The 26,670-nt window shown below is 37.8% G+C and overlaps 1 protein-coding gene across 1 annotated transcript in view; it reads right to left on the reverse strand.

Annotated features, from left to right (window-relative positions):
• Positions 1–26,670, reverse strand: part of LOC121146609 (cytochrome c oxidase subunit 7B, mitochondrial) — a 63,325-nt gene that overhangs the window by 12,556 nt on the left and 24,099 nt on the right. Inside the window, exon 2 of the mRNA XM_040966118.1 lies at positions 17,615–17,669. The gene's annotated coding sequence lies outside the window, so the exon portion shown is untranslated. The remainder of the gene's footprint in view (positions 1–17,614; positions 17,670–26,670) is intronic.

The raw sequence follows: 26,670 nt of genomic DNA on the forward strand, positions 1-26,670 counted from the left end.
CAACTCCATCAGATTGATTCTGGTGCTCATAATTCAATTTTAGTGTTATTTCATCATACTTATATGTTTACCTGTCTATCTAACTTCCTTCTTTAAAGAAAAGAATTATGCAATTTATAAACTATCAGCTTAACCCACTATGCCACAGCACTGGCCCCTGTTTGATGTTTAAATTACAATTGCACAGGGGTTGCTCTACTTTGTCAGCATATTGTTCAGTGAGAAGTACATTGTTTAAATGCTTTTCCCTAACTGGCCCTTATTGCATGAAACAGCTCTTTACAATATGTATATCTATGACACCTGCACGAACAGCAGGATGGCGGCTGGAGTTGTGGTGCCGAAGGTTAAGCTGCCACCTGTTGAAGTCAGGATCCATGTCACTATTCCACTTTGAGTCCTTGCTACCCCATTTGTTTTTGAACATTGGTTACTATACCTTATTATCACATCTATATCTATTAATATCCAAATGTATCACTTCCAAATCATCACACTGGAATTTGCTTCAATATATGAATTCATGGGAAACATAAATATTTACTATCAAGCAGCATGTAAGGAGAGAATTTCAAAAATACTTTAATGTTCATTTTAACAAATATTTACTGTAGCTACTATATATTGGGTGCAGGGATAGAGTAATGACTAAATGGTAGACTGTGAGTCAACCAACATAAGAAAGTCCTATCCTGTGGCAATAACAAGTGATGATCTAGGCACTACAAGGCATATGTACAGTCTGGAAGACACTGGAAAATGTAATCTGTCTAACCAGAGAAAAAGAGTGCATGATACACCAAAAGTTAGTTTAAAGAAAAAAAAATTGGCCACACTGCAGGCTATGGGTATTCCAGAAACAGCAAAAACGCCATTCCAGCAGGATGGAAGTAAGAAAAACGCAGGTACAGCCAAAATTAAGAACAATATCAGGCCGGTAAGTAGACTTAATTTTAGGGATTTTAGTCTAATCCCTGTGCCAAAACATGTTTACATTTTAATGTCATCTTTATTTTGCAGTGAAATGAACATTTCTTGGACAAAGATAAAAGACATTTTGCCCTTGCCTCCTGGTGTGAAGTAATGGAGAGATGAACACAAAAAGGATGATTTGAAATTAAAATTAGGCAATAGTTTGAAAATTTTGCAATTCTTCCCAGGATCTCCATGAACAAGACTTTTCCTATCATAATTTCTCCCAAAAGGAGTTAATCTGGGTAGTGTTAGAAAATTAATTCCTATCACCTTAGGTTTTCTTTAACACTCAGAAAACCAGCTTATTTGCTGAATTCTCAATCTTATCCAAACTTTTAACAGCAGAGTAACACCTTGTCAGTGAGAGTAAGAAGAGCTAACAAATTCCAAGTCCTGTTAATGTCTGATACAGGTATCATCCCTAACTATACAAGTTATGAAAATCAGGAAATTTTTGTATTTGCAGTTAGTTGATATCACTTATGAAAACTAGAAATCTTTTCTTTGGCACAGGACATGATCTGGACAAAAATCATAAACTTATCTTCAATTTTTTAGCTCTCACTCATTTATCTTAGAATATGTCCCTATTTTAATCATAGCCAGATCTCAACTATAGCCCAGTAAACACATCACAACATCATTGATTATAGACAAGATAAGGTACAAAAAAGATTTTGATGCTACAAAAACATTAGAGTGAGCATTATGATGAACACTATTTCATTAGAAAGTTCATGATTAACAGCCTTTGATACTAAAGATAGAAAAATTAGAAAAGAAGCATTGGAAACCAAGTAATTTGCCTATCTTGGTATTACTAGAAAAAAAACAACTGGGGTAAAAATCTCAACCCTAATCCAACAGAAGACCTCAGGTACCCCTTCAAAGATGTAAAGAAAAGCAAGTGTCATAACATTTCAGGCCTAATTCTATGGAAACCTTACAGGCCTGTGGACAATCCTAGGCAGACAAGATCCCGGCCTTAGGACTTACAGAAAACACAGAAGAGACCCTGTGAAGACAGAAGAAATAGGTTATTTTTTACACAAGGACCATTCAACACCCCCAGAGCATTCTCTATTCCTTTTCCCTACACTCCTGAGGTAGCACCAACAAACCCTCTCTGTTCTTGACACTAATGTAGTCTGATAACAAGGAGTTGGTACCCTTTCCCTGACCCCAGTATGTCCCTCACACGTGCTCACCTCTATAATGATTAAGAAAAGATTAATGATAAAAAACATATTCACATAAGGTTCAAACAGCATCATGTTATCTCACTGCATGTGTACCTGTCTTCTGTATTACTAAATTAACAGATCTCTATTTAAAAATAGATTGGATAAATGGAGGACAACCTGTGGAAAACACTATATCATCCCTGGCTGGAACCCACTGTGAAAAAAATTTAAACTTAAAACAGCAATGATTTTTCAAAATTCTCTATCATTATTGGAAAATGAATTTGAAAGGGTTTTAGAAAGATTTTACTCAACAATATATCAAATTTGTGGTGACATTCTCCAACACTCATCTATCTGAAAATCAGATACATTTCTATCACTGCTGTGCTTACAACACTTTTGTTCACATTCCATTACCTTACTTGACCCAAGCGGAAAGTACCATCAAGCACACACAGCTATTGATACAAGAAAGGTAAAAGTGGAACCAAATGGTGAGGACACAGAAGGAACCAGGATCTTCTTCAAATAAAGAGTATAGGGCAGAAGAGGTGACACACATGAGCGAGGAGCAGTGCTTGTCTGCAGCTAACAGAACCCTTCCACCTGCCAACTTAATACTCTTTCTTGTGCTAAAAGAAGGAAAATAAAGAGAAAGAATTCAACTCCCCATACCTATTTGGCAGGATTAAAAAATTATATATGCAAAGACTTTAACAAACTGACTGATACACGGTAAACATACAATACATGGAAGGTATTGTTTTCTTTTGAAATTCAAACAACTTCTCTTTGGCTTTATTTTCATTGTTAAAAGGAAAAATATATGACTTAGAAATATAGGAAAAAAATGTACATGAACAAAAGAGTAATCCTGAGAACTTGAATTCCCACTGGTAAAATCACTGAAAATATCTTGCCTTTCATGCTCTTTTTAACTTATTGAAATGTTTAAAATACATTATAAACATGTAATCATGACAATAATCATAATTTTATGCCAATACTACAAAAAACATACATAGATGCAACCCTATTGTGAATTAATTTTTAAAATATTTGTAAGTAATTATTCAATAGGCATAAATATAACTAAATATTAATGTACTTTTTTTGCTTTTACTTTATGGAAAAATGACAGAATCATTTGTAGTTACAATTCCAACTGGTTTTTTTTTTCATATTTGCATAAAATAGGCACTTATTTAAAAATACATCTTTTTTTCACAAATTTTTGAGAAATGTAGATGTATTTTCTGCTCTTCTATTTTACTTAGATTCACTGGTTGCTGAATTCTTCCCCTCTAAGTTCACAGCATGGCAGTAATTAAATCTGAAGAAGGCTACATTTTCTAAAGCTGAAAAAAACTAGGGAGACGCTGTCCTATGTCCCTGGGAAGAAAGCAGCCACTATAAATGATGGTTGGAAAAACGGTTGTCTGCACAACTCCTTAGTCCTGGAGACCAACTCTGGTCCCTAAGGATTCAGAGATCTCACAGGACTCTGAGGGAGGACAGCATACCCAAGACACTTCAATCCTAGCAAATAACCCACAGTTACTAGTAAGGCTACAGTTGCCATTCTGGGTTGTTGTGCGTTGCAGTACTTTCTGCTACTTCTTGGTTGTTCACTAATGCTTTCTAGTCATCTTGGCCAAAATATACTTATTTACTAAATTGTTCTTTTTAAATTATTATTTTTTATTGTTTTCTGTGATACAATTTTGAAGACAGAGGTATTTCCACCCTTTCCCTCCCACCACTTCCCCCCATATTATTATAGCAGTACAGTCCTTCAGTAACTGCTACAAGTTTAACACTCTATTTAAGTACATCAAGACTTGTAGGTACAGGCAGTGGTAGAAAATCTAACATGATATTGCCAAGGTATGTTTAACTTTTCACTGGGAATCCTCCTTTTCTTCAGTACAGCTGCCTGCTGTAACGTATCTTTACTTCCCAGTACTAGTCTCCATTATACAGCTCATTTAAGAGAATATACGTATATACTTGTTCACCTATATGGCTACTTATAAATTGTATGAATGTTACCTTATATTACACAGAACACATTGTATTTGTCCTGTTGGAACTGCTTTATTTCACTGAGCGTAACAGTCTCCATCACGTAAAAATCTAACACATAGGAAGTGGAGGAAAAGGTACCCTAATCCGCTGCTGGTGAAAATGTAAACTAGGGCATCCATCAAGGAAGACGTAACAAAAATTTCTCCATATCTGAACGTGAATTCACTATATAGTCCAGCCATCCTACTATGGGGAATTTATCCAAACAAAATGAGATCAGAATATGAGCATTATCTACTTATTTTTTTTAAATAAATGTACACTTTGGCTGCATGACTTACCTATCTTCATCAACAAATAAGGATAGATTTCTACTCAATATAATAAACACATTATATAGCATAAGCAAACAGTTATTGACAAAATACGAATTTAGTTTGGTAAAAAAACATCAACAATTTATTCATTGCTCATCAAAAAGTATTAATCAACTGAATGATGGGACTAACATAACTAGCTAAGATGGATTCTCATTTGCAGGCCCTGAAAGCAGAGACATTTACGAAAGCAAATAAATGGGAAGTTTTATTTCAGATTTGTAATGGCATGTACCGTTTCCACTCACATCCCATTTGTTGGCACTCAATCACCTGGCAATGTCTACTTGTAGGAAAGCCTGACAACTGCCTACTGCAGTAAGCAGAGAATCAGAGCAGAAATTTCATCAGCAATGCCCACAACATCATTAACACTAAATTTTGAGGTCTGTGTCCTAACACTGTGTAAGTCTCACTGTCAGTTTTTAAAACTTATTTGACTAAACTGTGGCTTTTCTTTGTATAGCAAACTTGGAACAGTTGCAAATTTCAAAACTAGAATTCCTTTTCTTTTTTCTTATTCACAAGAGAAGCTGCTTTGTACAAGCTAATAAAAAGCTTCTGCTTACCAATCTGTAGCATCAATTCATATTGACATGCAAACCAGGAAAAAAAAAGTAATACAGAATGTTTCTCTTCACATGTACCCTTCCTAAACAAAGTCATCCTGCTACAACTTTTCCAAAGTTGTAGTTATCTTAAGGACAGGCTAGAGGAGATTTTCAACATAAAATATTTCCCTAAGGAATAGTCCACTCATTATTTTTTAAAAAGATACTTTAGAAAAGTTTCCTTTTTAAATTCTTGTATGCAAAACTTATACTAATTGCAGTAAACTCTTGGAAATTAATGTTTTCAACAAATTACATTAAAAGAACTATAACTTTTCCCATATTCTTATGAACTGATCAGAATCTTTTATTGAAGAAATCTCAGCATTAGTTATGATTATTTGGAGTTCTGCTATTTTAGATGCTATGGCATGAGAATGCGTCGGTAGAAACCCTAACACTGTCATGCTTTATTCTCTTAGTCTGCCCCCTCCCCCCAAAAATTAGTTTCAGTTTAAGAAAATGTCAGTTGAGAAAAACAGATTTTTTAGACAGTAATCAATGTTCTGAAGTTGACGGCTGGACTCTTTTAAATAATGCATTACCAATCAAGCTTATAGAATACATACAAATAAGACTATGTGGTTAGCAAATTCACACTGAATTGTTTCTATGTAGAATGCACAATAGATTCATATTCAAAATTATTATAACACATCATGTAAACCAAAAAATTTCCAGAGATTCACACTGTAAATTAGAAAGTTCTGGAGAAGAAAAAAAAAAAAAAACTTTGACAAACCCTGCATTCACCTACACAAATGCATAAATGCATGTTAAGTGTGCTCAAGTGGTGAACCAGAAACACACAATAGAAACAACACTCTCAACTGTACTTTCCTATTCAGAGAAATACATAATTCTTTCATTAAAATATCCCTTGGATGTGTTATCTGAACAAGAAGGATTCTTACATAGGGATTCAGATAATGTTTCATTGCCCTAGAAGCAAGCTTTAATCATTAAACTTTCTTTAAAAGATTTTTTTAATTGGAAAATCAGATATACAGAGATGAGGAGAGACAGAAAGATCTTCTGTCCACTAGTTCACTCCCCAAGTGGCCACAATGGCTGGAGCTGAACCGATCTGAAGCCAGGAACCAGGAACCTCTTCTGGGTGTCCATTGTGGGTACAGGGCATCAAGGCCTTGGGCTGTCCTTGAGTGCCTTCCCAGGCCACAAGCAGGAAGCTGGATGGGAAGCAGGGCTGCAGGGATTAGAACCTGCACCCACATGGGATCCCTGCTCATGCAAGGCTAGGACTTTAGCTACTATGCTACCACACCTGGCCCTCATTAAACTTTCTATAATACAAATCAGTTTCCTAGCTGATTTCATTTCACTAATATTAATATTTAATTTGACATTTCTATTATCATAAGGTACTGGATAAATAGTTGGGTGATTTGTTAAAACACACAAGGACCATCACCCTATTCTCTTTTCCCTCCTGCTTGATCATAAAGTCTCTTAACTATTACATTAATACAATCCAGCACAGTAGCATCCTGGGTAAAACCACCACTTACAGCACCAACATCTCATATGGTCACCTGTTCAAATCCTAGCTGCTCCACTTCCAATCCAGCTCCCACTAATGTCCCCTGAGAAAGCAGCAAATGAATGTGTGCCTGCTTGGGCCTCCGTATCCATGTGGCAGACATGATGCAGCTCTTGGCTCCTGACTTCCCTTCAGCACATGCCCAGCTGTTGTTGTCACTGGGGCCACAGACCAATCACGAAGATCTCTTTCTCTCTCCCTCCTTTTCCTCCTCCCCCCTCACTGGTCCTTCCCCTTCTCTCTCTCCTCGGCCCTCTCCCTAGCTATCTATCTACCTGGCTCTGCCTCTCCCCCTCTGTAACTCTTTCAAATAAATAAAATTTTAATAAAGAATTGTATGAATAAAAACTGTAAGTCTATCTCATTTAAAATAAATTGAACCCATCACGGAAACTGTGTATGTAGGCATGTAAAACAGAACTAAATCATGAGAAACGCCCAGGCAGTAACGAGCACCACACTGTGACAGTTTATTCACTGAGCCTATGTTGAAGGCTTTGTGGCTTATTTATGAGCGTAAGGCTCAAATAATTTTTTCAAGTGGTAGATAGGTTCAAAATTTTGTTTTAATTTGCTCTTTAAACATAGTGTATGAAGAGAAAGAATGATTCAGTCTTAGTATTTTCACATAGGTCTTCACTTTAAAGTGGCACACTTTTAAGAGGGACAATAAAAGAGGTGCAACTCAAGGAAAACAAGTAAATTTATACAACAATTATTCAGATTAATTGGTTAACTAATTACATGATACTCTTCTTCGCAAGATTGTCAAGTTTAACCTGTGTGTGGAGAGATAACAGCATTGCTAATGAGAGAACATGTACTAAATATTTACCAAGAGGTAGGCACTCTGATGGCTGATTTGCAGGAATCATTTTAGATCATTATAACAATCTGTGATCCAGACAGAGTCATCATCACTTTGCCTGTCCACTGACGAGGCAACTGACTTTGGGGGAAGTGAAGCAATCCTACCGTCAAGGAAGGCCAACAGTCGAAGACCTGTCTACTCAGCCCCTTAGTGCTCCAAACCCATGATCTCCCCAAGGTAACATGCCGAACAAACTCAAGCAAGAGCTGAATACTGATATTTTTCAAGATCCCCCTTTCTACTACTGCTAATTTTTAATTAGGCAACTTTAATTTTTAACATAGTATAAGCTCCAAACACCTTGAATAACTGCACAATCAAGGTTCACTTATGTCACAGAGTAAATAAAATTTTCTCAAATACTTTCTGCTCTTGAGCAAATATAGCCCAAATAGGTCTTCAGTCTGGTTGCAGAACTGGGTTCAGTAACAGTTAAAGGAAGGCAGGAGATGCAGATAAAACGTCAAATGGTGGCAGCTTCAAGCAGGCCAGATTTCAGCAAAACACAAAAAACACCTCAACAAGAATTAAGATTTGACAAACATCCAACATCAAAAAGCAGAGCTGCTTCTTTTTGTTTTTCTCTGAATACTATGCAGAGGCTTCCAGTGCATCTTAATACGTATATCACAAAGGTTAATTACACCAGCATCCACACAGCAAGGACCATTTGAGAAACAGAAATAAGCAAGGGTAAAGACAAAACTGAGGGTCAATTCTCAATTACTCAGTGTCCCTGCATGCAGTCAGTGGCCTTTACTGAATCTTCTGTCTTATTAATTGTGTGCATATCCAGCAGAAGGTGGCAGGGTCAGTTTGTCAATGTCTTCTTTGGGGGTTCACTGTTCAGAGTTCTATAGTGAACTTTGTAATTACATGAGTGTAGAAGACAGACTTTTAGACCTTAAATGCATTTCAGCGTGATTCAAACACACACACACAGAAACGTGCTTATTACTATGATAGGTACCCTCTGGGATGTGCATATTTGTATTTGCATGAAGCATGTCACAGATGTTATATCAGTCTCATTTATTACCCAAACCTCTTTGCTAACCACTTCAAACATGCCAGTGTTTTAGACAACACATACTTAGCTTTAAGTATCCATTTGGCTTTCTTCAAGCTATATAAGTTACAGTAATGAAGGGATCGTGCAGGGCATACTGTGTTAAAAGAGATCATGTGTGCATTATAAAATTAATGAAAAATGTTCTAGTGTTATGTTTCATTTCAACAATTGCCTTTAATTTTGCCTTTAAATAAAACGCAATGTTCATTCATGTGAACGTGTGACAGAGAGGGGGACGGATAGCAAGTTGGGAGAGAGAGGAACAGAAAATGGGAGAAGAGGGAAGAAAGAGAAAGTGAGAGATAAGGAGAGGAGAGAGAGATCTTCCCTCCCACAGATCACTGGGAAGAGCCTCAATCCTGACCCATGAATAGTAAAAACAAAGTATAAAACAGAAGCAGACCATTTTCTTTAACCTGGGGGAGACTTACGGTTTCAATGCAAACCCCTAAACAAAATGTGGAGAAAAAAGAGATGCCTGCAGATCAAAGCAGGACCAGGATTCCCTTACTGGGACATAAAATACAATTTGCCATCTAAGCTAATAAGATGATTCAACTAGAAATACTTAACAAGTTTCTGAAGGGTCATTGTTGGCTCAGGCCCTGGGGCCTACAGACTTTCAGTGTTCTGTGCTTTTATGTGCTTTTTTGCTGCAGGATATTCACTAGAGGTTAACTAGGAATATCAAAGAAAATCTTGAAAGTGCTTTACTCAAAGATAATGGTTAGGTATCAGAACACAAGCAAGCTCTAAAAGTCAACCCAAACACATCACGATTATTCCTCTAAAGAACAGAGGCAATGATCATCAGCAGGGTCAATGTTAACAACAAAACAGAAACAAAATATAATCCTGGAAATGTCGGATACACCTGCCATTTTCCGGAGAAAGGGACTTTAAATAACCCTGTTGCCCTCTCTCAGCATTACTGCTTTCCACAACTGCTTGAGGATTTAATTTTAAAGTCCTTCCAAGTCTATATTCATTCCTCTGCTCCTTAAGGAATATCTGCTCCGAATGAAGCGTAATGCTGACTGCTGTTCCTTCCCTCTAGCTTTAGCAGGTTTTCAGCAGTTCACTAAGGCTTCATTGTCTCTACACGCAGAGGAAAGGAACTGCAATGCAAAACAAGATAGCAAAAGGAAATGCAAAGGTGAATAAAGTACACATGAAATTTTTGAATTAGAACTTTATTAAAACTATGTGAACAAAACATACGAATGGCCCATCAGATAGAAATCTGCAATATTAATCAGCTCTATGTGAAGAGAAATGAAGAAAAATGCAATCAAAGAGACTTGCTATGAATGTTATGGCAGATATTCAGTTAAGGGGGAAACAAAAGCTTAAAACAGCATAGATAGTATGGACATATAATAAAGAAATAATGTATTACAAGAAGATTTTTTAGTAAGTAGAAAGTAATTATATAGATGGAAATTAAAAAGTTAAAATGTATTTGCAGTCTGTATTTGCAGTCTGGGAAACTAGCAGTTTATGATGTTCATGAACACAAAGGAGAAAAAAGGTGGTATCAAGTTTAATAAAAGAAAATATATTCTAACTTTAATGAGTTTGAAGTGTTTACGATCTCTAAAGTAAAGCACCCAAACAGCAGTTGTCTTGATTAAGATAATGCTAGCTGTGGTTAAAGGGGAACCTTGAAATGGAACTGTTTCAACACAACAAATATCTGTTTCTTGATCCTATAACTCCAGTGAGGCATGAAGGTCGAAAGGAATGTGATGAACAGTAATCTGGTCATCTTAGTTGGAGGTCTATCGCTTTTAACATACTGCTTCCAACACGGTATCATTGGATTCTAACGGGCACAATCAACAGACAGGAAGACAGAATCCAGAGAAGGCAAGCCCAATTCTCAGTAAGGTCAAAATAAGTGTAAACATCACTTCTGTTGCAAAAACCACGAGCAAGGACCAGCTACAGAAGCACATATATGTTCAAGATGAAGGTAAAACTTAGATAACCGGGAAGTTAACTATCTCCTGGTGTCAACACTGCAATCCAAAGAGTGAACTGTGAAAAACCTCAACCCACAGAAGTATTAATTTTTATAACAATAAAGAAGCAAGTATATAAAAAAATGAAAGCAGCATAGGAAGGAACTATCTGAACCCATGTGTTTGTAGCAGCTCAATTCACAATAGCGAAGATATGAAGCCAGTCTAGATGTTTATCAATTAATAACTGCATTTAAAAACCTGTGATATCTAAACACAATGGGATATCACTTCACCATAAAAAGTATGAAATCCCAGAATTTACAAAAATTGGATGGAACTGGAAATTGTTATACTAAGTGAATTAAGCCAGGCTCAAGAAGAAAAATATCTCTCATGTTTTATTTGCGGAAACCACACACACACACACTCACTCACACACACACACACACACACACACACACACACACACACACACACAGTTCAGTGATCAGTGATTATTTCAGGATTTTCTGCACATGAGAGAAGTGAACATCCCTTGGTCTGATTACTGTTGGTAGCTTGTTTCCAACCTAGGCTCTTTATTTATCACATGTTGAATTCTTCATCTGGTGGAACATGAAATCTTTGAATATCATAAATTAAAATATAATGGCTACATACATAGCATTTATATTGCACTAGGCACTAAAGTAATCTTGTGATTTGTAAAGACAAGAGGATGTAGGTAGCTTATGTGCAATAGTAGACATATATATATGCCTCTCTCATATATATATGTTCTCTCTCTCTCTCTATATATATATATATATGCCTCTCTCATATATATATGTTCTCTCTCTCTATATATATATATATATATGCCTCTCTCATATATATAGGTTCTCTCTCTGCAGATTGTGCTATCCACATCGGCTATGTTGGAACCAATCCCTTACAGATGACAAATGATGACTGTATACAACAGAATCACCAGTCACAAGAAAGACTGAAATTGTATACATGAGGCAATATAGCACAATGCTAAAAATGGTCTACAAAGTGAAATAAGCTGGATACAAAAGCATAAATAAAATGATCCTATTTACATTAAAATCTAAGATAGGCAGAATCATAGAGACTAAATGTACAATAGAGATTCCCGGGGTCTAGGAGGGCAGACTATAGAGCCATGACTTACTGAGCAGAGTTGCTCTTGGAGGGAAATGACCTCCAGAAACGGAGATAGTAGTCGCACAGCACTGTGAATGCAATACCACTGAACTGCACACTTAAAGGTGTGAAAATGCAAGACTGTACAAGTTGGTGCTCTTAGAAAACTGACAGCAATCAAATACATAGGAAGGATGTTTTAAAATGATCAAGTTTGTGTGTTCCTATACTTTATCATGTTGTTTGCTGTCACAATTCAGAAATATTGAAGATCAAGACAATAAAACACAGAATACAAAAACAAAGAACAAGGTAGGTCTTATCTCCTCAACCTGAAAAACCGAAATCAAAATAATCAAAATTACTGGCCATTGAGGACATTTGGGGAGTGAACCAGCAGATGGAAGATCTTTTGTCTCTTTTCTTTGTAACTGTGGCTTTCAAATAAATAAATGAATATTCTCCAAAAAGACTGCAAGTTTTGAGAAAATGTAGATGAATTTGCACACTGATCAATTTTGAATCATTAAGAGGATTTAAAAGGTGTTTACACTACACCTCTATTCCGTGTCATCTGTGTGGCTGAAAGACACAACAGAGGTGGTCATTTCTTATTAGTCAAACCTAGATCACTGGCAACTGGCAACTCTTCTCTCATTTGTCTTTTGGTAAGACCCTGTGTGTTACACTTAGAAAAAAATGCTAATGTGTTCTCATCTGCTTCTGTAGCAGATCTCAAGGTCTGAGGATTCTGAATGACAACCCAACACCAGAAATTGCATTCCACATTACATTTGCCTTTCTTGGGACTACCTTTCACTTCAAAATCTGCACACACACATACACACACAAACTCCCACACATCCACATTCACACAATTCATCCCAAGATCATTGAAAAGCAGTGTCAATGTCCCCGGACTCTCTTTGTGAAGCAGGTGCTTTGAGTATTTCAGTGCTTTTTCAAAACATTAACTCACCATAATTTTGGAGACTTTTTGTTTTGACTTCTTTGACCTTTGTAACTTTACAGCCTCCGTCTAATAGACCCTTTCTGGCTTTCCTAACAGACTGCCAAAGAACCTGGAGGACAGCAGCCCATTCTTGGGCTTTGCTGAGCCTTGTCCCTGGCTCTCACTGTGAGTCTGCTCCAGCCTTTTGGCCACCTCCTGCTTCGATCTCTCTCTCCAGTAAGGAACTCCTGCCTTTTAGCCAACAGCCATGTTTACTGACTTCCCCATTAAGGTCCTTGGCTTACTGTTTCAGTCTATGTATCAACAGAACTCCTTGGCAACTTCCTGGGTCGCCTCTTGTCCCTCCTTCATCACAGACTGTTTTCAGCTTTTCAGATATAGCCTGGCAGCCTAAAACAACACTGTGCTGGCCCTATCTCTGGTTTTTATTCAGCCCCACACAAGTCTGATAAATAATGTTTTTCCTTAGCACCTTCTGCGTACCTGTTACTGTGATGTCAAGTAATACAATGTACCCAACTTCTAACTGCCCATGGTAAACCGCATTCTGTAATGCCAGAAGCTGGCATTTAGTGCTCCACTAAAGAGGCATTTAGACTACTCACGTGTTGTTTTGGTGAGACTTTCATGTGGGGATGACTGTCGCAGAAAGTGAAGGTATAGCTCAGTCTAAAGATCTCACTGAGTACAGAGGTTTGTTTTGTTGCTGGCACAGAAAGCTAGCACATAATAGCACAAACACAGAAACAAAGAATGTAAAAAGCATCCTAGGATCTGTAATTTTTTTTTAAGTAGGCCAAAGCACAAAATTCATGCGGTGGGGCTGGTACAATGGCTCAACTGGTTAATCTTTTGTGTACAAGCACCAGCATCCCATATGGATGAGGGTTCATGTCCCAGCGGCTCCTCTTCCAATTCAGCTTCCTGCTTATCGCCTGGGAAAGCAGTGCAGGATTACCCAAAGCCTTGGGAGCCTACATCTACATGGGAGACCTGAAAGAGGATCCAAGCTCCTAGCTTTGGATCAGCTCAGCTCCGGCCATTGCCGCCTTTTAGAGAGTGAACCAGCAGATGAAGTTCTTCCTTTCTCTGTTTTTCCTTCTCTATATAAATAAGACTCTGCAATCAAAATAAATAAATCTAAAAAGCAGCAATTCAAGGGGTGGGGACAGGGCTAAGAAGATAAGCTTAAAAAGACAAATAAGAACCAAAGAGTATCTGAGGGCAATGAAACGTTAAATGGTCCTAACTGATACCAGCTTTATGCTTCAGAAAGTGCTTGGTGTGAATGACTTTACTGGAAAATGGTGAGACTGGAGAAACATTAACTTAAAGGGTTTTCCAGTGAGTGAAAATACGAGTACCTTGCAGCAGGCTCGCAGAGGGATGGAGATGAAGACAGAGCATCCACATCCCAGTGCCTATGTCTGCGTCCAGGCTCTGTTCCACAGCCCGACTTGCTGCTCTTCTACTGCCTGTACTTTCTGGTTCAAATGACTGGGTGGCCAGGTTCCAGAGACCCAGGTGAGGGGCATGAATACGAGCTTCTGGACCTTTGAGGGAATAACTTATGATGAAAGTGAGAGTTCTCTTTCTTCTTTCTTTCCCAAATAAGCCTTTTTTCAAATATATAGACCAAAATAGTATCAGCTTTTGAAGAAAAAAAAAAAGGAAGTAATTGCAGAGCTAGAGAGGAAATAAAGCAATGACGGGTAAATCCCTGTTCTTGAGGGAGTCCATGTTTGGGATAATAATGCTACCCTACTAAAACATAATGGCATGTAAAATGTAGTCAGATTAGCTAAAAACAGTATATATACATATATATCTGATGGCAAAAGACAGTCTCTGAAAGGAAAACATTTAAAATATGTTGTAACAAATAATGTTCCACAGCAAATTTAAAGGAGCAAGACAATAAAACGCAACAGCAGATTTTTATCAAGGAAGAACAGGCCCGTTCACAGCATGTTTCCATGGTGAGCTACTTAGTAAGCCTGAGAACTGCTTGTTAACAAAATGAGAAACTTACTATCACACTGACCTTGGTAGCAATTTAAAAATAAATTGGGTATATAATATATAATAAAAACCCCTGATCCATGTTGAAATCCACAAGGATTCTATGGCCTTGCTCTCCTATTACTCATACAGATGCCCTAAACTCACTCACCCAGTACAGCTAGTCCCTGTCACGACTACTTTAAGCTCAGTCATCCTAATGACAACAAGTCTCTTAATATTCCACCTGGTTTTTAAAAAATCATATGGACAAATACACGCTCAAAGTAATTACTGTTTCCAGCTGAGGGAAGCATCCATCTTCCAGGATCTGCGCGGGCCAGCGTTGACTCACCTGGCCGGGGCCCTGGCTGCCCCTCTGCTGATCCAGCAGTGCGCTAATGCGCCTGCGACAGTGCGCAGACACAGTGTTGGGCTACCTGAGCAGCAAAGCCAAGATCCAGTTCCCCCGACCCTCTCTCTCTGCCTTTGAATAAACAATACTCCAAGAAGGATCCCTTATTCTGTTTACAAACATAGATTTACTGTGTTTGTGCACTGGGGGACTTTTTGATTTTTAAGGACAATTAAAGCAACAAGTTTACAGAAGTGAATAAGCATGGGTAAATTACACACAGTCTGCTAGTCAGGAGCCAATTTCATGTCAGAAAACATGTTCATTAGAATCTTGAATTTTCCAGTTGTGAAAATACATCATCCTGACGTCTTATGAATAGAGCTGCGGTGAGAAATAAATGCTCACGATGCTCATAGTGCACCCAGCTCCAAGTCTGGCATTCCTTAATGTAAACGTTGTACTACTAACGCCATATGCACTCCTGTTGCCAGGAGACGCTGAGGGCCTAGGTCAGTAAATACAAGATCCAGGACTCAAACAATCTACCGCAGGCTCACTGCTCTTGAATTACAAGAATTGAATTTTTAGAAAAAATTCTTTAAGAGGTCAAGAATTAATAGAAATATCACAGTAAACTTGTGGCTTCAGAGTCAGATGAGAAGGGAAAATACACAAGACAGTAAAAGCAAAAGTAATCTATGAAAGGAGCTCACCGGTGTAATTACAGAAATTACCAGGCTGAGAATGGAAAGTTTGTGACAAATGGCTAAAGCAATAAGATAATTTAGTCTGGGGAAAAAAAACAGTAGGAGGTAATAACTGAACAGAAACATGGTTTAGATACTACATACTCTTTTGCAAAGGTGGTTCAATGCTTCCCCAAGACCAGAAATTAAACCTAAGGAAAAAATAGCTATCATAAAATGGGCAATCTCCTGTCAATTTTGCCTGAGAAATAAAGAGGGGGCGCTCCTGGCCGGTGGCAGGGGATGGATAAGGTTATCCACGATTCATAGATGAAGTGGTTTTACATATGCAAACACATTATATATAATAGCAAAACCTACAACTATAGCAAGCTGCAGGTTTATAGGCAAATGCCAAAATTTGGAGTATTTTCATACAATAGATATTTTTTAAAAGAACATGTCTCAATTTTTGAGTCACAAAAATTATTTTTCAAATACCCATTTATTTACTAAAAAGGAATTGCTCATAGCCATGTCACGTAATAAAATTGCTGCCAGCAAGGAATTTCATTATCCATTCAAATTTCATGTAAGAATAAAATGTCACTTGTAACAAAGTCATTAAGCCTGAATTAAAATTTATGAATTAGGTATTACAAAGCTCTACTTTCAGGGTGATGGCTGACTCCAAACGTATGAGCAAACGGGAAAAAAGGCATTTTTATAGACAGAAAATCACTCATCATAATAAACAACATAATCGGGCCCAGCGCAGTGGCCTAGTAGGTAAAGTCCTTGCCTTGAATGCGGCCAGGATCCCATATGGTCTCCGGTTCTAATCCCGGCAGCTCCAATTCCCATCTAGCTCTCTGCTTGTGGCCTGGGAAAGCAGTTGAGGACGGCCCAAAGCCTTGGGACCCTGCACCCGCTTGGGAGACCTGGAAGAGCTCCTGGCTTCTAGTTTCAGATGGGCTCAGCTCTGGCCACTGCGGCCATTTGGGGACTGAATCATCAGACGGAAGATCTTTCTCTCTTTCTCTCCTTCTCTCTGTATATCTGACTTTGCAATAAAAATAAATAAATCTTTTTTAAAAATAAATAAATAAACAATATAATCATAGAAAGAAACTCAAAACTTTCAAGTTGACCATTGGCCTCAAATTTAAGAGAAAAAAATCAAATGCATTTTTATACATAATCTGACACAGTAATGAACAACTTAAACCCTGCATACAAAGAAAGCAGACCACACAGCAAAATGAGATTTTCAATGCATCTAAAATTTACCTAAGCAGAAATTACATAGTCACACCAGGGGGCGCTCTTAACACTGAAATGATGGATGCCATAGTTGAAAACACTTGGTGGTCTCAGTTGGCCAAATAAAAGAATTTTCTAAGTATGTAGTACTTCCAAAAAGTGCTTGTTTCTTGCAAATGTTTGCTGGCAACACATACATTTGCTTTTGCATCCAACTGTTGGTATAGTTAACTCTATCAAGTTAGTCCATCAAGCAAAACATTCTCGGCAGAGAGAAGTATTTCATTCTTCAGACATTTGATGCTAAGACTGGTACCTGTCTCATTCATTTTGCAGTGAGAACGGAACTAAATAATAAACAGTGATTAAAAGTACACACCACTTTTAACTGATGTTTTTTTTCCAAAATTTTCTGATTAGAACTTCATTTTTTCCCACAAAGAGAAAGGACAATTATCAAAGTATTGTAAAACAGACATTCACTGTTAAAGTCTCATCTAGGCAGTAGGAACCTTTCCTGCATTTGTTTCCTTACCTTGTAGGTGCTCTGCAGTCCAGTTGTTTGCCTCACCACCTTAAGATTTAGCTTCCTAAAAAATACAATTAGAGAGTTACTATCAGGCTACAAAGAAACAGCAAAAGACACAGGCAGATAGAGGTTATGCTATCCACAGAAAAACCACAATACACCACCCACCAACACTATTTTCACACAACTAACAACTGTTTAAAATAAATGTTAGGGAATAACTTGATGCTGAGATAAACATCCTACATGCGTGTGGAGAGGTGAGGCAGAGCGGGCCCATCGTGGAACAGAGGGTTCCACTGCTCTGGCTAGGACCACCTCCTAGGAGTTACCTGGAGAGCCACTGTTCCCTGCAGCCGGGCTCAAATGGGGAGCCAAAGTCAGGAGCTCCCCTGTGAGTTAGGCTCAGTGAAAAACAAATGCTACTCTCCGTGCCCCAAATCCAGCTGGCCGGCACACAAATCCCTAAACTGACCTTCAAAAACTACATTTTCTCATGCACTTATAAGGAATACACACACACACAAAAACACCGGAAGTGAAGATGTAGCTAGAGAATATCTTTCATTTAGTTTCTAGCTTGGACTAAAGTAAACACGAATTATATTAAGCCCTATCCAGAACTCAGACCTTAATGTTTTTTGAGGCTGTTGATGAGCAGGGAGAAATGAAAGAGCACAGTAAGGAAGACGAGCCCCAGACGAGAAGCCCTGTGGGAAATGCAAGGCAGAAGAGGTGTCTGAGATCTGCTGCTGCCGCGTTTATCCATTCTTCTGATCTTCACAGAAAAACATACTGAGGTTTAACGAAGCACACACAGTCTCATTCAGAGAGAAGTCACACCGGATGTAAAACAACCTGGCCTATGAAAAAGCTGCATGAGTCCCAACAACTCCCAACGCCAGAGCACTGCGATGGATCTTACTAGAAGCACGTCCTGAGCAACTGCTGAGAAGCAGCGTTTACCTCCGTTATGGGCGGAATAGTTTCCAGGGGGCATCAAGTGGCATATATTCATTTTTTTATGGTTTGTATTTATTTGAGAGACACAGGGAAAGAGACAGGCAGAGAAACAGACACGTGTTTCCTTTCTGCCTGTTCACCCCCAGTTGTTCCTACTGGCTGTGGCTGGCTTAGACCTTGAGCTAGAAACGGCAAAAGCAATCGAGGTCTCCCATGAGAGTGAGAGGAGCCCCACTGCTGGTGCCAATAAGCTGCCTCCAAAATCAGCAGTGGCCAGAAATCAAACTCACATTCTAATACGGAGCATGTCGTCTAAGTCACTGAGCAAAATGTCTGCTGCCGACATATATTTCAGATCAGGCCCTCATGTCAGCAGCAAATGAAGATAATTATGCTAAGCAAGAAATGTCAAGTTTAAAATCTTTGAGAAAAAAAGCAATTCTATCAGTACTTAAGATTCCCCAGGATGAGGTGAAATTGCTAATCTAGATGAGAGCAAGGCTAACTGCATTCATCCATTCAACAAATATTTAAGAAGCACCTCTTTATTTGCCAGAACATTCTTAAGGGTCTGAGTGAGATGTGGAAATAAAGCAGGCAGAATTCTGTGAACTTGTAACATTCTCATTCTTGTAAGGAATGATACACATACACTACGAATGCAATAAGTAAATTATAGAATGTGGCAATGTAAGTACCTTGTAAGGCAGTACATGAGGAAATTAGAAAACAAAGAAAAACACAAAACGGACTGCAGTTGCAAAAAAGTACAAAGGACAGCTCACATCTCCAATGCTTTACCAGGAAAGTCCCATGGCAGATGATGTAGTCAACCATGAAAATATCTGAGAGAAGGCTTCCAATCAAATGGAACAACCTCTTCCCAGGCCTTAAAGTGGGACATGTGGGTCCTGTTCAAACAGCAAAATGAAACCCAGTGGTTTGGGATGGAATAAGAAAGATATGGTAGAAAAGGCCAGAGAAGTAACAGAAGGCCAAATTACATCGTTTTTGCTGGAAAAAAAAAAAAAAACAACAAAAAAAACCCAGAAGATTCTTATCAAAACAGAGACAAGGTGAGAGCTATCATATTTTGAAAATAAGTAGGACACTATTTTATAATAAATCAGATGCTAGATTTAAGAGAATGAAGAGTCAAAGATGATTACAAAGGTTTTGAGCTGGCCCTTAGTGAGGCTAGTAAGAGTGCGGAAAAGCAAGCGACTGAGGAGGATGATCGCGCTGGCTTCGACCACGGACAGTGAAGAGGCCCATTACAGAAGAACGTAAGTAAGCAGGCGGTGGCAAAGCTAACACAGGAAACTAAGGGTGTTCCTGTACTGATAGTCATTAAAACATTTCAGGAGAAAACTCTAAGCCTACATAAGATAAGTGGAAGAAGAATTGTAGGTAGGTACACTCTAGGATTTCCGTTGTCCTTGTCTCCTGGTATTCGTGCACCCTGTACAATTCCTATCCACAAAAGCGTGGGCAGGAGCAGTAACTTGTTTGTAACCAACAGAGAAGTGTGACAATGCAGTCGATAAGATGTAAATGAATTAGTTTGGTTATATTATTTCCTTATATGCAATGATACTCCAGACCTTATTTGGCTTTTTCCCTCACCAATTTTCGTGAGAGAAACAGCCATATAGAGCACCCCACTTGACAGGGATTATGAGTAGTCTCCAATTGCCAGTTTGCAAAGATCTCCAGCCTCTAGCGAAACAGTAAGAAACAAGACTGTCCCTCAAGGAAGTTCTGATAACAACCTAAGCCCTACTAAACACATCCTTCTCTAGTCAAACATTAGAAGACATCCATACCCAACTGACACAACTGCAGCCCACAGAGAACTCCAAAGCTGTGCCCAGACTAAAGCCCTAAAACTGGGAGAAAATCAACATGCATTCTGTTAAACTGCTGTTTATGTTAATTCATTATACACCAATAAGAAGTAGCACTGCATCCTTCTTAAGTTCCAACATATGCAGGCCAATGAGATATGGAACAGGCTGGCAAAGGATGTAGGAAGAATGACCAGTGAAACAGGAAGAAAAGCAAGAGAAACTGCAGTGGCCAAGAGGATCTCCTGCAAGCCTCTTCACAAAGAACCAGTGACAAAACCAAGGGGGAATAAGCCTGCAGACATTCTAGAAGCCAGTGGCAATCACCAATGAAAGGGAAAAGCAGGAAAAGCCAGGTCCAGACACCTTCAGTGCAGCCTCAGGGTCCTGAACAGATGTATTTCCAAAGGGTGCTGAAAGGGGGTGAAACTATATGGAAACTGGTCAATCCTAGACAGCATACATTTAACTGTTGCACTGGCAGTTCTCCTTTCACGTGGGAGTAGAGATGCCGACTGCAACATACCATCACTTTGCAGTATGCTAGTCTCCAATACACAGTTCATCTACGAGAGTATATGTATATGCGTGTTCACCTATATAGCGTGGTATTTTGTATACATGTTGTCTTGCATCAGAGAGAACAGACAACATTTGCCTTTAGGGATTGGTATATTAAAATGAGCATTCAGTCTTAATGGGCGCCTTTGTAAGGACAATTAGTGCCAGAGTTGTGCAACTTCACCGCCTATGAGGCTTTGAAGGTTGGAATTTCAAAACTGGCTAACACATAATAATAAAGTCATCTCAGTTACTAAATAGATAAAATAGGCTATTTTTATACTTTTCATTGTTACAAGACATCCCGAAATTGGCTTTTAATTTATTTTTTAAAAAATCATTACAACCAGCTCTAATAAGCTAGTCTTGTATTCAAGGCCTTGAGCTGACAAGGCTTGCTCAGTGAGAGAGGCTAACCTGATTTTGTACATCCGTACTTTGTATGCAAACAAATGTTATTTATAAAGTACTGCTGCTACTGTCACACAAAGACTGGTTTGTACATTTATGTGATTAATATTCAGCTTTTATCTGATTTATCTATGGTGAGCATCCCATTTTCCTATAATGCTTTGAAAGCAATTTCTTCTCTATTAATTCAATTCAATGAAGATGCATTGAACACTTACACAGTTAGATAAAAGTGAAATTTGAATAAAAAAGAAATATTAAAAGTTCCTGTTCTACAACATATCCAAAATAGGTCTTTCTTTTGTCTTCAATATACTTTGTGTGTGTGTGTGTATGTGTACATTTAATCATACTTATCTATACATCCAGTACATACTTAGCAATGCAGCTGTTCCTTGCTCGACCAGCTTTTCTCAGGATTTGTTCCATCATTAATTGGCTAAAACACTGAGCCACTGCTCATGTGTTTTATTTAGTTTAATGATCTTCATTAAGCTCACAAATGGCCTTTTGAGAAATACTTAAGTATAAGACTAAAACATGGCATGAAGAGTTTTCAACTGATTTTGTTACTAACAGCCTCTCTATTTTCTTTTGTATGCCTTTCCCCATTTGAATATAAGCCCCTACATGGCAGAAAATTCGATTTGCTTTTCACTGATGTAAATTTTGGCTCATGGGAGGTATTCAATAAACTTTAATTGACCAACTTCTAAGATATAAATATGCAATTAGAAAAGCAAATGGAAATAGTTTTAGACAAATGCATATCAAGTACAGCTGAACAACGGCCTACAGCATGTTTCAGTCATAGCTTTATTCAAAAATTTGTTAAATTAACTGGAGAATCATCATTTTTAAATGCCCATGTAGTTAACTACCACACTCAAAAATTCAATCTAGCTCTGATTTCTCACAACTGTTACAAAAAATGGAAGCAAACTATGTAATCATATTTCCAACAAAAGAAAAAATGTCTTTGTATTAACAATAAAAGTTATTCCTGGATGATAAATTCAAAGCAGAATTTATTGCAAGGATCATTACGGCAAAAATCACAAAATGTATCTTCTTTAATGGTCTTCTGAAAAGAGACAGATAGAATGACTTCAAATTGCTAACATTAGGAATCTTGAATTAAATACAATGTAAGACTCAAACATTTATCCTCTAGTCCCACTATCACTCTCTGCATTACTGTTGAGCATACCCTAATTATCTATAAGGACGTGCTGGTAAGCATACTTAAGACCGATCTTGTTTTTTTTTAAGGCAGGCTGCTAAATGAAAAGACATTTGTTGTTTGTTCAAAATGCACATAGATTTCTCACAAGATAAAAATATATCCTTATATCTCACATTATTGTCTATTTTCTAAGATTTTACTTCATTTAGTGTGAGGAATCACATGAAATTATACAAATGAGCACATTTTTAGCCTGCAAGGCACTGCTGGCTAAATGTCAATGATTTACTAACACTGTAAAGTATAGCTGTTTAGCGGAATATTTTGTGAAAGAAAAAGTGAATGTTAGCACTTTCTATAAGCAAAACACAATGGTAAGACAATAGTAGGCCAAGAGACTTACCCACAGTCCTCCATCAATGAAATCACTAGGTGGTTAGGCTTTATAATATGTGTATTTCCCCAAAGAACAAGAATTGATTGGACCTTGACTTGGCTTTTAATCTAAGAGCACAGAACACATTAAGTTGGCCTTGTGAAATTCAATGATACTAGATTTAATTTTTTAACAAAAAGAACCTTGGATAATCCATCTCTCCTTGGGTTTCAAGTAAGAAACACCAAGATAATGAACCAGATCTGATGGTCACAGAAGCTTAAAGAAAAATGTAGTTCAAGTTAACAGTGAACAAGAGAACATAGTTGTCCTTCTGGCAATTCTGATCCATGAGAAATCGAAGGAGTGCCAGCAATGAAGCACCGTGGGCAAAGCTGTCATCTGAAACACCCGCTTTCCATATCAAAGTGCTGGTTCAAGTCTGCTGCATTGCTCCTTACTGTCCTGCTAATGTGCCTGGGAAGGCAGCAGATCGCGGCCCCAGTACCTGGGACCCAGATGTAGGTGAGGGCTCCAGCTTTAGCGTGGAGCAGCCACAGCATACAGTCAATCTGAGGAGTCAACAAGAAGGTGAATGACATTGTCTCTCATTCTCCAGCCAATATTTTTCTCTTTCCATGTCACTCTGCTTTCCAAATAAATAATTTATTAAAATGAAAAGATCCAAAGAGGGCACATGAAGCCAAAATTGTTAATTCTGAGTCAGATATTAAAAAATGTAAATGGACATAATACACTTAATATAGTTTTAAACTATTAATATTCAGAACTAATTTAGACAGAGAGAAAAACTGGAGATTAGTAAAGCAGTTGCTGTATTCTTTGCCTCATTTTAGGTAACAAAATACAGGCTATTAAAGTGATAGAATATTATTAACCAAGTTCTAGATTTCATGTGATACTCACCAGGTTTCCACTAGTGACTATCAACTGTTCAAAAATCTTATAAGGAAGGGGTCGCACACTGCACTTAGTTCTTACTTTTCCTTAGTCTCCTCCAGTCTATTCCCAAGTCTTCCTTTTTGCAATTATTTACTGATTTATTTTCATTTTATTTTAAAAAAAAGAAGGGAGAGGAGAGAAAGAGGCAGGGAAAGCAGGGAGGAGGAAGAACAGAGCGTTCACGCATCGACTCACTCCTCAAACGCTCACAATGGCCAGCTGAAGCCAGAAGAAATTCACCGAATCGTTTGCAGGAGGTGGCAAGAACACAGTATTTAGCCATCACACACTATCTCCGACAGTGTGTACCAGGAAGAAACTGGACCGCTAGCCGAGTTGTCGGGTTTCAAGTCCAGTGCTTGTTTGAGTTAATCTTTCAAGTGGCAATTCAACCATTGGCAGGACGTGCCCACCTCAGTTTTTGCCTTTTAGGTAAGGATTATGATGATGTGGACGTTTTGGTCCTTAAAGTCTCCTGTGTTGGAGGCTAGGTACTGGAATGTCAGGAAACGCTTAGCATGTGGGAGCCTAATGCCTAATAGAAAAATCCTAAATCAATTAGAGGCATGGACTCAAAGGAAAGTATGATACTTGTCTTTGCCTCCTCGTCTCATTCTTGCATTGTCAGATACTGTGACTGCTCCTGTCTTCATGTGTTCCTGCTGTCGCCATTTGCCAGGATCTGATGCAGTCAGCGTTGCTCACTAAGACTGAGCTAATGTCACTACTATGTCCGTGAACCTCAACACACGTGAGCTTTTACAGAAACCCTTTCTCTTTATAATGTTAACCTGCCTCAAGTATTTTATTATAGCAATGAAAAGCTAATAACATACACATATTTGGAGAATACTGATTTTTCTGTAAAATTTTCTTCAATTTGTATTTATCCAGTGATTTCCCAAGACCATATTGAGCTTCTGCATTTTTTTGGCAAAATTTCTCATAATTTAGTGCTGTGATTTTCTCATAGCTACATGGTTTGCATTTTTTCTCTGCTTTCTGTTGGCAATTGTACTGCTGGTATGTTGAAGTCCATTAGTGTTCCTAATTGGAAAATGTTTAGATGTGCCATAGAAAGAACACACATGTAAAAGTTTCAGACACATGTTGTGGGGTTTTATATCAATACCAAACAATTAATATTTACTAATTAAGATGTTTTTAAACAGAAATACACATAGAACAAAGCTAAACAACTAGTTAATGAAAATATTATGACAAAAGAAATGTCATGAACCTATCCCTGTACTTAACCCTATAGTAATAATTTAGCGTTTGCTAGTCCTGTGACTTTATGGACTAGCAAATTCTTGGACTAACAAGAATGCATGGTATTCTTTATCTTCCCGTATGTATTAAAGCAATGCACTTATAGTGACACCTCTAATTCTAATCTGTTGTAACACCACTACATTCATTTTAGCATCCCCCTTTTATTTATGATTCTTTCTAGAGCAATGGAAAAACTAGTTTTCTTTTTATATATTTATTAATTTATTTATTGGAAAATCAGATATATAGGGAGCAGGAGAGACAGAGATAAATATTTTACTTGTTTTTGTCAATATGTGGTTTTGTTTGTTTGCTTGTTTGTTTGTTTCAAAGAGAGGGAATAACAAATAGATCCTCCATCCATGGGTTCATTCTCCAAATGGCCGCAACACTGGGGCTGGGCAAGACTGGAACTTCCTTCAGGTGTAGCTGGACTTCCTTCAGGTTTAGCTGGAAGTACCCCACGCACGTGATCTATCTTCCACTGTTTTCCCAGGCACATTAGCAGGGAATCAGAATGGAAGTAAAGCACCCAGGACTCAAATCAGTGCCATAGTAGATGTCAGTGTCACAGCTGGCAGCTTTTATGTTCTACACCACAATATCAAGTAAAAGTTTCTGTAAAAACATCTTACATTGATAAGAAAAATACTGCCATTACTTTTAAAAATCAAAACTTAACCCACAAGTTTTGGATCTAGGATTGATTCCCAAAGAAATCAGCAAAATACTATTAATCTGAAATAGTGATATGTTACCTTACTACAGGGGGAAAGCAATGAAGCTTTTGTCCTTTTTGTCTTCCACCTTCAGGTGAACAGTGGTGACACCGTTTTCTATACCCCGGGGGTGTCATGGGGAGATGTGCACATCACAGTTTAAGCTCCACTGCTGCATTCAAATGTCTATGATCTATAGAACTGGGAGAAATTAAGCGTTTCAATGCTGTTCCTTACAAAATATTTTCACAGTAGGAACAGAAACAGTTGAGTGCTAACACATATTTATGTAAAAGGTAAATTAAACAAAAAGCAAGTAGAACCTCCCACTGGGAAAGCTACGGAAGTTACAACTGATCAAAACATAATTTTAAAAATGCACGACCAGAAAAATTAATCTTGGTGTTGGGAAAGGAGAGTTAAGAGAAGCTCGCTCTTTTTTTTGGTGTTCTTTCTTTTCTTTTTTTCCCTTCCTTCCTTCATTCCTTCTTTTTTATCCTCCTTCCTTCCTTCAATTTTGGCTTCTTTCCCCTGCATTTTTCCATTATTGTCTCAAATATTTTCCATTGAAACATGTATTTCTAAATCACATCTAGTTAAATAAATATTTATTAACTTACATGTGATATAACAGAGTAATCAATGAAATCAACAAAATCAACTGTTTAGTCCCATACATTTAAGAATATTTTATTTATCTTTCTGTGCCTGGTTTATTTCATTTAACAACAATGAATATCAAGAATGTGTCAGCATGATCA

Source organism: Ochotona curzoniae, unplaced genomic scaffold (assembly GCF_017591425.1).
Source record: "Ochotona curzoniae isolate NIBS_2020 unplaced genomic scaffold, NIBS_Ocur_1.0 scaffold_4505, whole genome shotgun sequence".
Classification (NCBI taxonomy): domain Eukaryota; kingdom Metazoa; phylum Chordata; class Mammalia; order Lagomorpha; family Ochotonidae; genus Ochotona; species Ochotona curzoniae.